This window comes from Giraffa tippelskirchi, chromosome 8 (assembly GCF_054371585.1).
Source record: "Giraffa tippelskirchi isolate mGirTip1 chromosome 8, T2T-mGirTip1v1.2.pri, whole genome shotgun sequence".
Lineage (NCBI taxonomy): Eukaryota > Metazoa > Chordata > Mammalia > Artiodactyla > Giraffidae > Giraffa > Giraffa tippelskirchi.
In genome coordinates, this window is record NC_137282.1 from 82999638 (window position 1) to 83013753 (window position 14116).

General features: G+C 42.2%; 1 protein-coding gene across 4 annotated transcripts in view; it reads left to right on the top strand.

The window, feature by feature from the left end:
* WDR70 (WD repeat domain 70) overlaps positions 1-14116 on the top strand; it is a 320625-nt gene that overhangs the window by 278613 nt on the left and 27896 nt on the right. For all 4 annotated transcript variants that reach the window (XR_014062734.1, XR_014062733.1, XR_014062731.1 and 1 more), the window contains exon 19: positions 7624-7708. The gene's annotated coding sequence lies outside the window, so the exon portion shown is untranslated. The remainder of the gene's footprint in view (positions 1-7623; positions 7709-14116) is intronic.

Here is a 14116-nt window from a genome sequence, read left to right on the forward strand (position 1 = left end):
AAAAGTGCTCAATAAATGTTTGGCAGAAGGAAGGGAGAGACAGGGATGGGGAATGAAGTATCAGAAGCATTTCTGCCTTGCAGATGGGAAGTAGGAATATGGATACCAAAGCTTGGTCCATATCCCAGCTGCTTTGCCATTCTGTGTTGGGATTTACACAGGTAACTGGAATGTTCACAGGTAACTGTTGTTGGCTTGAGGAAGAAGCAAGATTGTAAACAGGTAGCAGTGCTATTACTGGGGTGGCCCAAGCAGATCTAAGCCACCAGGCACTGACTTGTCTCGAGTCACCAAAGATCTGAGATGCTGACAGCATGGAGTCTTTACCCATGGGTGTCTATGAGCCTCCTCAAAGAACGTAGCATATATTACATTTGCTCATGTACATTTTTCTGTAGAGAGGATCTCTAACATTAATTAAAATTCTGGAATATTAGGGGTTGCTAGTAGCTCTTTCATCTCCCAAAAGGACCATGTAGAACTGGGCCATTCAGACTTGAAAACCAGAACATAACCCTCAGTCACCTTCAAACGTGTACAAAACACCAAACTGTTCAATGAAAAACTCTAACACACCGGCAGTTGATATTACTGCTTTAGGGACTTCCCTGGTGGTCTAGTGGCTCAGACTCTATGTTCCCAATGCAGGGGCCTGGGTTTAATCCCTGGTCAGGGAACTAGATCCTACATGCCACAACTTAAAATCCTGCATGTGGCAACTAAGACCTTGTGCGGCCAAATAAATATATTAATATTTTAAAATACCTTATTGCTTTGGAGTCAGAGCCTATATTTATGCTTTGAAAGATTGTTAGCCTTCTGTCCCACTTAAAACCTAAAGAGTTCAGCTTCATGATTAACATGCAGGTAGCATCCAAAGGTGAGCATTTTTTTATGTTATCGAAGAGCACATGAGACTTGGGCCAATTTGGGAAAGATTTTAAGAATCAATATGACTGCATCAGGCAATTGTGAGCCCTTCTATGTCTGATAACCCTAGTCAGATGTGGTAGGAAGGAGGGAGGGCAACCAGGTGCCTGCTTAGATGTATGCAAGCAGCCTGGCTCAGGAGGCCTTTAGAGGTGATATGCCTGATCTATTTATCAGTCTTCTTCTGTGGGAGGAGATCAGGAAAGAGAGGGTTGTTAACGGACACCTTTGAACAGTATCTATCTGGAATAGGACATACCTCAAGGCACTAGGACAAGTAGACAAACTTTTACTTAATATCCTCACCAAAGAACTGAGAGAAGACCAGGTCAGGAGCAAAGTGCCTAAAGATGAGACTGTGTGTGTGTGTGTGTGTGTCTAGAGATTTGTAGGTAGAGAGGGTACTCTGAGGGCAAGGAGAAGAGAAGTTTGCTGTTCTAAGTAGTTTTCTGAATTATCAGAGAGTTTATATTAGGGGTCAAAATTGACTTGTAATGGTGATAAAAGATGGCCACAGGTTCTTCAACATTCCTCCCATCAAGAAGATCCCCTCCCCTTAAATCTGAGCAGGCCCTGTGATGGCATCACCAGAACAGGGCAGAAGTGGTGCTGTGCTAGTTACCAGGACCAGACATTAAGAAACTTGCCATTTCTCCTTCCTCTTTCTTGGAACACCTGTTCTTGAAAGCTGGCTGCCATGCTTTTAGGATGCCCAAGTAGTCCCATGGAGAGGCCCACGTGGAGAACTGAGGCCTCTGGCAGAGAATCCCAAATGAGTACCCAGCTGACAGCCAGCACCATCATGTTCTGTGCTGTCTTAAAAAGCAGATCCCGCAGTCCCAGTCAAATCACATCGGCTATTGTTGCAGAGATGAGCCAACCTCTACTGTGAAAGTTGCTCAGTCGTGTCTGACTTTTTGCGACCCCATGGACTATACAGTCCATGGAATTCTCCAGGCCAGGATACTGGAGTGGGTAGCCTTTCCCTTCTCCAGGCAATCTCCCCAACCCAGGGACTGAACCCAGGTCTCCCTCATTGCAGGCAGAATCTTTCCCAGCTGAGCCACAAGGGAAGCCCAAGAATACTGGAGTGGGTAGCCTATCCCTTCTCCAGTGGATCCTCCTGACCCAGGAATCAAACTGGGGTCTCCTGTATTGCAGGTGGATTTTTTTTTACCAACTGGGCTATCAGGGAAGCCCAACCTCTACTGAGCCCTGCCTAAAATGCAGACAAATGAGGCAAATGAATAATTTTTTATCGTTTTAAGCAATAAGTTGTGGGCTTGCTTTGCCAAAATATATAATTTGAACAACCTAAAAAAGAAAAAGAAATTATTGAACCATTTAAATACAAATACTGCTAATATTTTGATGTATTACTTTTCAATTTTTTTCTTTTATCTAGAATTTTGAGATTTATTTTCTCTTACTGAAAACATAATTTTAATAATATTAATTAAAATATGGTATATTTTCACTTTTAAAATGTAAATTTTCCACACTATTTCAAACCTTATGTATGATTTTAGAGGCAGCTTTATTTTTGTTTAGTCACTAAGTTATGTCTGATGCTTTGTGACCCCAAGGACTGTAGCCTGCCAGGCTCCTCTGTCCATGGGATTTCCCAGGCAAGAATACTGGAGTGAGTTGTCATTTCCTTCTTCAGGGATCTTCCTGACCCAGTGATCGAACCTGTGTCTTCTGCTTGTCACTTTACCACTGAGCCACCAGGGAAGCCCTGGGGGCTACTTAGTCATCCATTATATAGATGTGTCTTCTATTGTTTTCAAAATTGTATTATGAGCAATGGTGCTTTGTCTTCAGATCAATGCCTAGAGTTTCTTTATATGCATAGGATTCTTTTCTTACAATTGTTTACAAAAATGGAATTTTAGGGTGTCAAAAGAATGACTCATTTTTTTCTGTGAGTAATTTTAGTAAATTATCTTATCAGTGGATGCCCAGTTGGAGAGGCCAAAGATGATTCTGAGAGATAATCCTAATTACTGAGTTAAATAGTGTCCCCTAGCCCCCGCTGCCAATTCATACACACCCAGAACCTCAGAATGTGACCTTATTTGGAAATAGGGTCTTTGCAGATGGAATTAGTTAAGTTAAGATTAAGTCACAGTGAATTAGGGTGGACTCTAAATCCGATGGCTGGTGTTCTTATAAGAAGGTCATGGGAAGACCTGGAGAGACACACACATAGAGGGAAAAGACCATGTGAAGATGGAGGCAGAAAAGACTATGTGAAGATGGAGTGATGTGGACAAGTCAAGGAACTTCAAGGATCATGGCAACCATGAGACTAAGAAGAGGCAAGGAAGGATCCCACCCCAGAGCCTTCAGAGGGATCATGACCCTGCGGACACCTGGATTTCAGACCTCTGGCCTCCAGAACTGTGAGAGACTAAATCTCTGTTGTTTTAAGCCATCTAATTTGTGTTAATTCTCTAAGGCAGCCCCAGGAAATGAATATATCTAGCAAAGAAACGTGAAGGTACACTTGGTTTAAGGTGAGACTTTTCAAGACTGCATTTCCCAATTCATTAAGGGCCTAGAAAGGGAGAAACAACTCACAGACTTTCAAGGTCCAACATCAAAGTTTAGAATTCTGTTTTCCTACCTTCCCACCGCACCCCTGGCCCCTGCAAGGCTCCCACTGTCAGCATGGACTTACTGTGGTTGTTGTTTTAAGCCACTAACTTTGGGGGTAATTTGTTACATAACAGTCAACAACCAATAAACCGATACAATTTCTAATGCAGCTAATTCAGCTTACATTTTGAGTATCTAGGGTGGGCTCATGAAGAATTTGTCTTAAAGCAGTGAGGTCTTGGCTCTTCTTGGTGAGGATGGACAGATTTTATTCTCTAGGATGGAAAGACTATAGGGACTACTTGGGACAAGCCCAGAGATTTTAGCTAAAGAGAGGAATTTTCATATTCTTCAGTTCTCTTGAATTAGCAGAGTGGCTGCTCCTTCCTTACTTTCCCCTTAATCAGCCTCAATGGCAGGGTTTTCCTGAGCTGCTGTGGCTTCCGCACTTGGATCCGTGGGACAGACAGGTGTCCGTTATTGTAGCTTCCTAATCCAAGGTATCCATGAGGCTCTAGGCCTGTGAGTAAGTCTGCCTCACAGCTTTTTGTATTCTGAGACACCGGCGGCTGAATAACAGATGATGGTTTTGCTGTTTACAAGGTACTTTGAAGCGTGGGTGGCTGATGACTAGACTCTCCCCAGATCTGCCCAATGGAGCTGATGTGACCAGATGTCTGGTTGCTGCTCCTCAGATCTCTGGGGCTGCTCAGCCATTGCAGAAGATAAACATGTGATGGAAGAAAATTTGCTCCATTAATCAAGCAGTCTTAATGAGTGGTATGGCTGGCATCTTGGAAGCTACATGAAATATGAAGTCAGAAGTTTTGGGTTCGTGTTTCTCCTTTGCTATGTAGTGATTTTGTGAGTTTAGGAAAATCAAATAAACTGTGAGACTCAGTTTTTCATCAGTGGAATGGGGTTGATGTTAATCACCCAGTCTGTATCCAGAGGGTGTTTCAGGGTTCAAATGGGGAAAGGGGCTTTGTGAAGCATAAAATGCTAATGTAGTTGTTGGCTCTGTGTTTATGTATTAGTAATATCTCACTGAGTATACGTGCAAGTGTTAATCACCCCGTCGTGTCCAACTCATTGCGACCCCATAGACTGTAAGCCCTCCAGGCTCCTTAGTCCATGGGATTCCCCAGGCAAGAATACTGGAGTAGGTTGTCATTTCCTTCTCCAGGGGATCTTCCCAACCCAGGGATTGAACCCAGGTCTCTGGCATTGCAAGCAGATTCTTTACTATTTCAACTGCGAGGGAAGCCCAGTCAGTCGTATCTGACTCTTTGCGACCCTATGGACTATTCAATCGTGGAATTCTCCAGGCCAGAATACTGAAGTGGGTAGCCTTTCCCTTCTCCTGGAGGTCTTCCCAACCCAGGGATCAAACCTAGGTTGCCTGCATTGCTGGCGGATTCTTTACCAACTGAGCTATCAGGGAAGCCTGTGTATACATGAATGACATATTTTTAGGAAACAAGCCCAAATCTATTATAATCCATTATTATAATTCTCCCATAATCAAGGAGAATTTGATTCTGTATGTTTGAGAGGTTGTCATCTAATGTGAAAGCTGCCAAAGTTTCCCAAGATTCGGCTAAGGTTGTGTTAGGAGGCTCTGGTCCTGTTTGATTCAGCTTCTCATGGAGTCGACAGGGACCCTGGTATACTTCCTATTGGCCTCACTGTTGACCATCTTCAACTCAATCAATGACCTTCATGGTGCTGGTGGTGACAGCATCCAAGTACCATCCAAATTTAGAAAAATGGGAAAGTTATCTTTTGCATTTCTCATAGGCTATTTTGATAGTGCTTTATTGCTTATTTGTCCTTCATTTTCCAAAGCATTAAAAAATATCGTGTTCATTTCGTTGGCTGTTGTGTGGTCTTTTCCTTGGACCCAACTGCCTCTTGTTTATGAAAAATAGCAAGTTAACCATGACAAACGGCCGGCGGCAATTTTGCCTCCAAAGTACACAGACTTTTTTCTTTTCCTTATTTTGTTTTTAAAAACAATAAAGTATTTTTCCATTGGAAAAAAAATGTCATTCAGAGATACATAGCATAGAGAAAAGCTCTGGAGTCAGGAGACCTGGGTTCAGATCCCAGACAGAGCCAGTTTTAAGCTCTTTGGAGCCTCAGTGACTCTTGGGGATGTTTTGAGGACCAAAGTGTGCCAGCACTTTGCAAACAATGAGATGCTACACAAGTGTTCTTACTCCTAGCAGGAGCGGGCAGACTCTTCAGAAATGCTGGTCCAGGATATTTCTTGGAAATGCTATATCGTGGCCTATGTGTATTTGATCTGAAACATGAAAGTCCTGAAGAACTGGTGGCAGATCTGTCTCAAAAATGTGGAGCCCTAGTTTTGAAGTCCAGTCCCTACCTGCTCAGTGCCCACCAACAATTACGGCTCTTCCTGAAGTTGGAAACTAGACCATAACCCAAAGCTTTCTTCTGTCGATTTGCCCCATGGCCATGTTCTTTATTTCATCCAGCTCCAGGCCTGGCTGAACCCTCAAAGTGTCATGCATGATGACTCTTTCTTTCACCAGACAGTGTGTGGCCTGGAGATGATATTCATGAATTTACTTGGAGCCAGATGTGTGGTCCGTGCCTGGGTTTGCTTGCATCTTCTAAGATCTTTATCATTATCAACAGTAAACAAAAATAAACATTATTCTTATAATTTATGTGTAGTCAATTTTCAGGTTTTCCCCTTTATTGAGGATCAAAGGATTGTAAATAATGAGAAGACAGAATAGCACAACAAGCAAATGTTATTGCTTTTATCTCTGGAGATTCTGACAAGCATTCCCTCACTTTTGCCTCAATGTGTCTTGGGAAGTGCATCATAGCATGGGCTGCGGCAAAGCGGACACCAATCAGGCAGATTGTGTTTTGCCCATAAGAACAATGTTGTCATTGGGAGGCAGAGATCAAGGAGCAAGCATCCAGTAAGTTAGAGTTATGACTGATTATGCATCATAAAATTCAGAGAAAGTGGTAGAAGGCTGTTAATGTGATAGAGCAAAGCTATAATTAGAAGCTGGCAGACTTAGAAAGGTTATTAGAGGTGATCTACCATGAGCCCTGTATCTTACAGATGAGGAAAGGGGAGCTCTGAGAATCAGCTAGTTGTGCCAAGACACACTGTTAGTTAATGGTGGAGCTGGGACCATAACAAAGATCTTTGATAGCAGCTCGGTGTTCCTTCAGCTCCTCTCTTCCCAGAGATCACTGATTAGAATGGGATGGACCCAGCCTAGAGTCCCAGCTCTGCCACATATTGTGACCTTGAGCAAGTTATTTCACTTCTTTGAGCCTCAATGTCCCTAACCATAAATCTGAGAAATTAATACTTAGCTCATGGAATTGTTTTCAAGATTCAACTAGACAATCAGTGTAAGAACAAGACTTAACCAATGGCCCAGACAATGCTCAGTACGTGACTGTTTCTATGGTTGTGCCAGTATGGCCAGAAATACCAGTAAGCATGCATAAATCAGTCTGCTGTGTGGATGCTAAGTCATTTCAGTTGTGTCCTATTCTTTGCAAATCTATGGACCATACATAGCTTGACAAGCTCCTCTGTGCATGGGATTCTCCAGGCAAGAATACTGGAGTGGGTTGCCATTTCCTTCTCCAGGGAATCTTTCTGACCCAGGGATTGAACCTAGATCTCTTACATTTCCTGCATTGGCAGACAGGTTCCTTACCACTAGTTCCACCTAGGAAGCCCATAAATCACTCTATCATAACATAAATGTAACCTAACTGAAATTAATTCTGCATCAATTCTAGACCAATCTTCTCAGCTTAGTTTGCCTTGGTTTGCAATCCAGAGAAACTGGAATCAGTCTCCCCATTTTACCTTGCTAACTTTCTCAGCCATAATTAGTCATATTGGAGTATTTTCATTAATCTGAGATTGCTACTCAAATTTCAGATTGTCCTTTAAGAAATAGACATCGGAGAGTATATGGATATACTTAGAGGCTTCACTAAAAAGTTTATATTCCGACGACTTTGAGGTTAGGTCTCATGTGAATCTTCCTGATCTCTTTTTCTCTCTCCTCTTTATTTAAGGCACCAGGAATTTCAAGGCTGCTTTGAAGGGAGTAAAGGAGAAATGAAGAAACAACCCAGAGCACCTGCTCAGGAAATGGCAAAGGTGGGAAGAAGGGGCTCACTGGCTGGTTGCTGGGGAGAGTGGGCGGAGGCTCCGGTGATTCCAGCTGTGTTGCAGTGAACCACCGTGGGCTAGAGGGGCCGCGTGGGGAGCAGAGCTGCCGAGTTGTGTCTGCTGCAGGAGGGGAGCAGGAAGGCCTTGTGCAGGACTAGAATGGGCATCTGGCTTCCCTCCTGTCTTTTCTCTGGATGTGCTGCTTGGAGTATGAGCCACAGCAGGTGAATCCATTTGCTATTCAGACAAGTTAAATGTGTGTGCTCAGTGGCTTCAGTTGTATCCAACTCTGTGTGACCCCATGGACTGCAGCCCACCAGGCTCCTCTGTCCATGGGATTCTTCAGGCAAGAATACTGGAGTGGGTTGCCATGCCCTCCTCCAGGGGATCTTCCTGACCCAGAAATCAAACCCGTATCTCCTTCATCTCCTGCATGCAGACAAGGGAGGCACCTAAATCCCAGAGCCTGTTCACATGGGGGCATCTGAGCGTGGACTCAGATTTCTCCTGTGCATCACTCAGCTTTCTGCAAACGCTGCCTCTTTCTCCTGGCTTTGTCCCTTAGAGGAAGCCCTCAAGAGAGTTTCTGTTTCACTCCTAAAGAAACCAAGGGACAGGGACTTAAACTAGACTTAAACTAGCAGGTGTGGCTAAGCTGACCCGGGGATCAAGAGTTTCTATCCCCCTAGGGCGGCATTTTATGGGCTTTGTTTATAAGTATCCTGTTACCCCTCAGATACAGGGAAAGTGATCTGGTCTTAGAAAATGCCAGATCAGAGATCCCGCAAAAGTCAAACCCATGACTGGGGTGTACGTCATATGCTTGGGCAGCATCTGTCTGGCTGGAACATAATTGTGGCCATTGCTGCATTGCTGACTTCTCGCTCAGCCCTTTGTTGAAGCAACCATTCTTTGGGAAATGGGGTTTGGACTCTTCCCTGCTCTAAAATCCAAATGCCAGCAGGGCTATCCTTCTCCATGCTGTCCATTTGGACAGCTTGTGGTGTCTTACAAGCTGCTGAAAGAATGTTGCCCGGAGGGAGGTTCTCGGGGTTGCGACACACTATGGATTCAGCCTTCTGGTGTGTGGTCTCACCATAAAAGGGTGATCCAGTATCTACAGAAACTGATTCTAAAGCATTAGACTGCGTCAGAGTCAGGTGGGGACAGTTATTATAAATACCAAATCCTGGGCCCCACCCCCAGTCACTCAGAGTCAGTATGTTCCTGGGCAGGGCCCAGGAGTCTGCATTTGTAACCAGTGTCCTGAGTGACTCTGTTCCGTGAAGCACTTCACGTTCCTTCTGATTTTGAACTTGAGTAAATCTGGGAGACTTGGTGCCTCAGGTGCAGTGAAGACCTTGACACAGCAACATGGCTGAGATAAGAGAATGTGCCTGATCTGAGAAGCCCCCGAGAGTGTTTTGGTCTTGGCCCCATTGCAACCTCTTGATCTTCTATTTTTCTGCCTACAAAGTGAAGCAGCTCATGCTTTTTTCATTATTTAAAATTGAGGTATAGTTGATGTACAATTTTATGTAAGTTACAGGTGTAAGTTATAAGTTACAGCATAGTGATTCACAGTTTTTAAAGCTGAACGCCAAAGAATTGATGCTTTTGAACTGTGGTGTTGGAGAAGACTCTTGAGAGTCCCTTGGACTGCAAAGAGATCTAACCAGTCCATCCTGAAGGAAATCAGTCCTGAATGTTCATTGGAAGGACTGATGTTGAAGCTGAAACTCCAATACTTTGGCCACCTGATGCAAAGAGCTGACTCATTTGAAAAGACCCTGATGCTGGGAAAGATTGAAGGCGGGAGAAGAAGGGGGCAACAGAGGATGAGATGGTTGGATGGCATCACTGACTCAATGGACATGAGTTTGAGTAAACTCCGGGAGATGGTGATGGACAGGGAGGCCTGGTGTGCTGCAGTCCATGGGGTCACAAAGAGTTGGACACAACTGAGCGACTGAACTGACACTGATATTCCATTTATAGTCACTATGAAACACTGAGTATATTTCCTGTGTTGTAGAATATATCCTGGTAGCTTGTTTGCTTTACACATAAAGGTTTGTGTCTCTTAATCCCCTACCCCATCTTGTCCCCCGCTTCCCTCTCCTCACTAGTAACCACTAGTTTGTTCTCTTTATTTGTGAATCTGTTTCTTTTTTGTTGTATTCTCTAGATTGTTTTGTTTTTTAGATTCCACGTATAAGTGATATCATACAGAAGCACCCCTTACTTGGAGTTCTTAAGAGGAAAGCTACTGTATGACAATAATGTTGATAAAAAGCATACTATATAACAATAATATTGATAAAAAGCTTTTACCTTAAACCTAGATAGAATGTAGTAATAGCTTTCACTTTACCTTTTGATTTTCACAATAAACTCACTAAAATTTCACAGTGAACTATTCTACTCATGGAGATGTTGAGTCACAGAGATGTCTTCTGGACACCCCGGTGGTGTCCTGTGCTCCATTACCTTAAGAGCAGAACTTAAGGTTGGGGTCTTGCTTTTCCAACTGACTGCTGGAGAATCTGCATGGTTGATTGACCTCACCAAGGAGATGGGATGTGTGGTGTGTGGTCACGGGATCTCTTGAATTGCTTCAGTCTCTCGTCTGCCCAAGTTCTTGTACAACTAGACCTGGAACTGGAAGTTGATCCAATCACTCGGCTGGTGGTCTTCCTGGTAGGCCCTCCTGCCTTTCTGTATTCAATCCATGGAGTGTTATGTGGCCATCAGCAATGACTATTGGGTATAGGTGTTGCCTCTATTACCTTAACCCAGAAAGTTACCGAAAAGAAGTTTAAAATGACTGGGAAAAACATGGAGGGGCCTGAATCAAGACAGGGGCTTTGGAGATGGTGAGAGATGCTGGCTTTTGGGACAATTTGGTGGGTTCATGCTGAGTGGATACCATGGACCCAGGTGGCCCTGAGCCCCATGATTGCTGTCCACCAGGAGTTGTAAAACCATTGCTTACCAACCTCTTTGGTTTGGTTTACATGGCACTATTATTTTTGTGTGTGTGTGAGGGACACTGAGCTACACTCTCAATATGCAGGATTTTATTACTCACAAGAACATGGCATTATTTTTTAATGTGCATTACTTGCCAAAACAAAAAACAGATAATGTTTCATTTTTTAATTTGCATTTTCTTTTTTTTAATTAATTTACTTTTTTATTGAAGGATAATTGCTTTACAGAATTTTGTTGTTTTCAGTCAAACCTCAATATGAATCAACCATAGGTATACATATATCCCCTCCTGTTTGAACCTCCCTCCTATCTCCCTCCCCATCCCATCCCTCTACGTTGATGTAAAGCCCTTGTTTGAGTTTCCTGAGCCATACAGCAAATTTCTGTTGGCAATATATTTCCCATATGGTAATGTAAGTTTCCATGTTACTCTTTCCATACATCTCAACCTCTCCTCCCTTCTCCCCATGTCCATAAGTCTATTCTCTATGTCTGTTTCTCCATTCCTGCCCTGTAAATAAATTCTTCAGTACCGTTTTTCTAGATTCTGTATATATGCGTTAGAATACGATATTTAGTTTTCTCTTTCTGACTTACTTCACTCTGTATAATAGGTTCTATGTTCATCCACTTCATTAGAACTGACTCAAATGCATTCCTTTTTATGGCTGAGAAATATTTCATTGGGAAAACTAAGATCATGGTATCTGGTCCCATCACTTCATGGCAAATAGATGGGGAAACAATGGAAACAGTTAAGAGGCTTTATTTTGGGGGGCTCCAAAATCACTACAGATGGTGACTGCAGCCAGGAAATTAAAAGACACTTGCTCCTTGGAAGAAAAGTTATGATCAACCTAGACAGCATATTAAAAAGCAGAGACATTACTTTGCCAACAAAGGTCCATTAGTCAAAGCTATGGTTTTTCCAGTAATCGTGTATGGATGTGAGAGTTGGATTATAAAGAAAGCTGAGTGCCAAAGAATTGACGTTTTTGAACTGTGGTGTTGGAGAAGACTCTCGAGAGTCCCTTGGACTGCAAGGAGACCCAACCAGTCCATCCTAAAGGAGATCAGTCCTGAATATTCATTGGAAGGACTGATTTTGAAGCTGAAAAACTCCAATACTTTGGCCACCTGATGCAAAGAACTGACTCATTGGAAAAGACCCCTTTGCTGGGAAAGATTGAAGGCAGGAGGAGAAGGGGACGACAGAGGATGAGATGGTTGGAAAGCATCACTGACTCAATGGACATGAGTTTGAGTAGGCTCCAGGAGTTAGTGATGAACAGGGAAGCCTGGTGTGCTGCAGTCCATGGGGTTGCAAAGAGTCGGACATGACTGAGTGACTGAACTGAACTGAATATTCCATTGTGTCTATGTATCACAACTTCTTTATCCATTCATCTGTTGATGGACATACGGGTTGCTTCCCTGTTCTAGTTATCGTAAATAGTGCTGCGATGAATGAGCATGTGTCTTTTTCAATTTTGGTTTTCTCAGGATATGTGCCTAGGAGTGGGCACATATGGGGGTTGGGTCATATGGTGGTTTTATGCCTAGTTGTTTAAGGAATCTCCATACTCTCTTCCATAGTGGCTGTATCAATTTTCATTCCCCCCAACAGTGCAAGAGCATTCCCTTTTCTCCACACCCTCTCCAGCCTTTATTTTTTGTAGATTTTTTGATGATGGCCATTCTGACTGGTGTGAGGTGATATCTCATTGTAGTTTTGATTTGCATTTCTCTAATAATGAACGATGTGGAGCATCTTTTCATGTATTTGTTAGCCATCTGTATGTCTTCTTTGGAGAAATGTCTGTTTAGGTTTTTTCCCTACTTTTTAATTGGGTTGTTTGTTTTTCTGGTGTTGAATTGTATGAGCTGCTTGTATATCTTGGAAATTAATCCTTTGTCAGTTGTTTCATTTGCTCCCATTCTGAGTGTTGTCTTTTCACCTTGCTTACAGTCTCCTTTGCTGTGCAAAAGCTTTGAAGTTGAATCCAGTCCCACTTATTTACTTTTGTTTTTATTTCCGTTACTCTAGGAGGTGGGTCACAGAGGATCTTGCTTTGATTTATGTCATCAAGTGTTCTGCCTATGTTTTCCTCTTAGAGTTTTATAGTTTCTGATCTTACATTTAGGCCTTTAATCCATTTTGAGTTTGTCTTTCTGTATGATGTTAGGAAGTGTTCTAATTTCATTCTTTTACATGTAGCTGTCCAGTTTTCCCAGCACCATTGATTGAAGAGGCTGTCTTTGCCCCATTGTATATTCTTGCCTCCTTTGTCAAAAATAAGGTACCCATAGGTGCCTGGGCTTATATCTGGGCTTTCTATCTTGTTCCATTGTTCTATATTTCTGTTTTTGTGCCAGTACTGTATTGTCTTTATGACTGTAGCTTTGTAGTACAATCTGAAGTCAGGAAGGTTGATGCCTCCACCTCCATTCTTTTTTCTCAAGACTGCTTTCACTATTCAGGGTTTTCTGTGTTTCCATATGAACTGTGAAATTTTTTGTTCTAGTTCTGTGAAAAATGCCATTGGGAATTTGATAGGGATCATGTTGAATCTGTAGATTGCATTTGGTAGTATCATCATTTTCACAATATTGATTCTTCCTACCCAGGAACATGGAATATCTCTCCATCTGATTATGTTGTCTTTGATTTCTTTCATTAGTGTCTTATAATTTTCTGTGTACAGTTCTTTTGTCTCCTTAGGTAAGTTTATTCCTAAATATTTAATTCATTTTGTTGCATGGTGAGTGGGATTGATTCCTTAATTTCTCTTTCTGATTTTTCATTATTAGTATATAGAAGTGCAAGTGATTTCTGTGTATTGATTTTGTATCCTGCAACTTTGCTAAATTCATGGATTAACTCTAGTAATTTTCTGATACTATCTTTAGGGTTTTCTATGTACAGTATCATGTTGTCTGCAAACAGTGAGAGCTTTACTTCTTCTTTTCCAATCTGGATTCCTTTTATTTCTTTTTCTTCTCTGATTGCTGTAGCTAGGACTTCCAGAACTATGTTGAATAATAGTGGTGAAAGTGGCCACCCTTGTCTTGTTCCTAATCTTAGGGGGAATTCTTCCAGTTTTTCACCATTGAAAATAATGTTTGCTGTAGGCTTATCATATTTGGCCTTTACTATGTTGAGGTAGGTTCCTTCTATGCCCATTTTTTGAAGAGTTTTAATCATAAATGGGTGCTGAATTTTGTCAAAGGCTTTTTCTGCACCTATTGAGATGATCATATGGTTTTCATCTTTCAATTTGTTAATATGATGTATCACATTGATTGATTTGCGTATATTGAAGAATCCTTGCATCCCTGGAATAAACCCAACTTAATCATGGTATATGAGCTTTTTGGTGTGTTGCTGAATTCTGTTTGCTA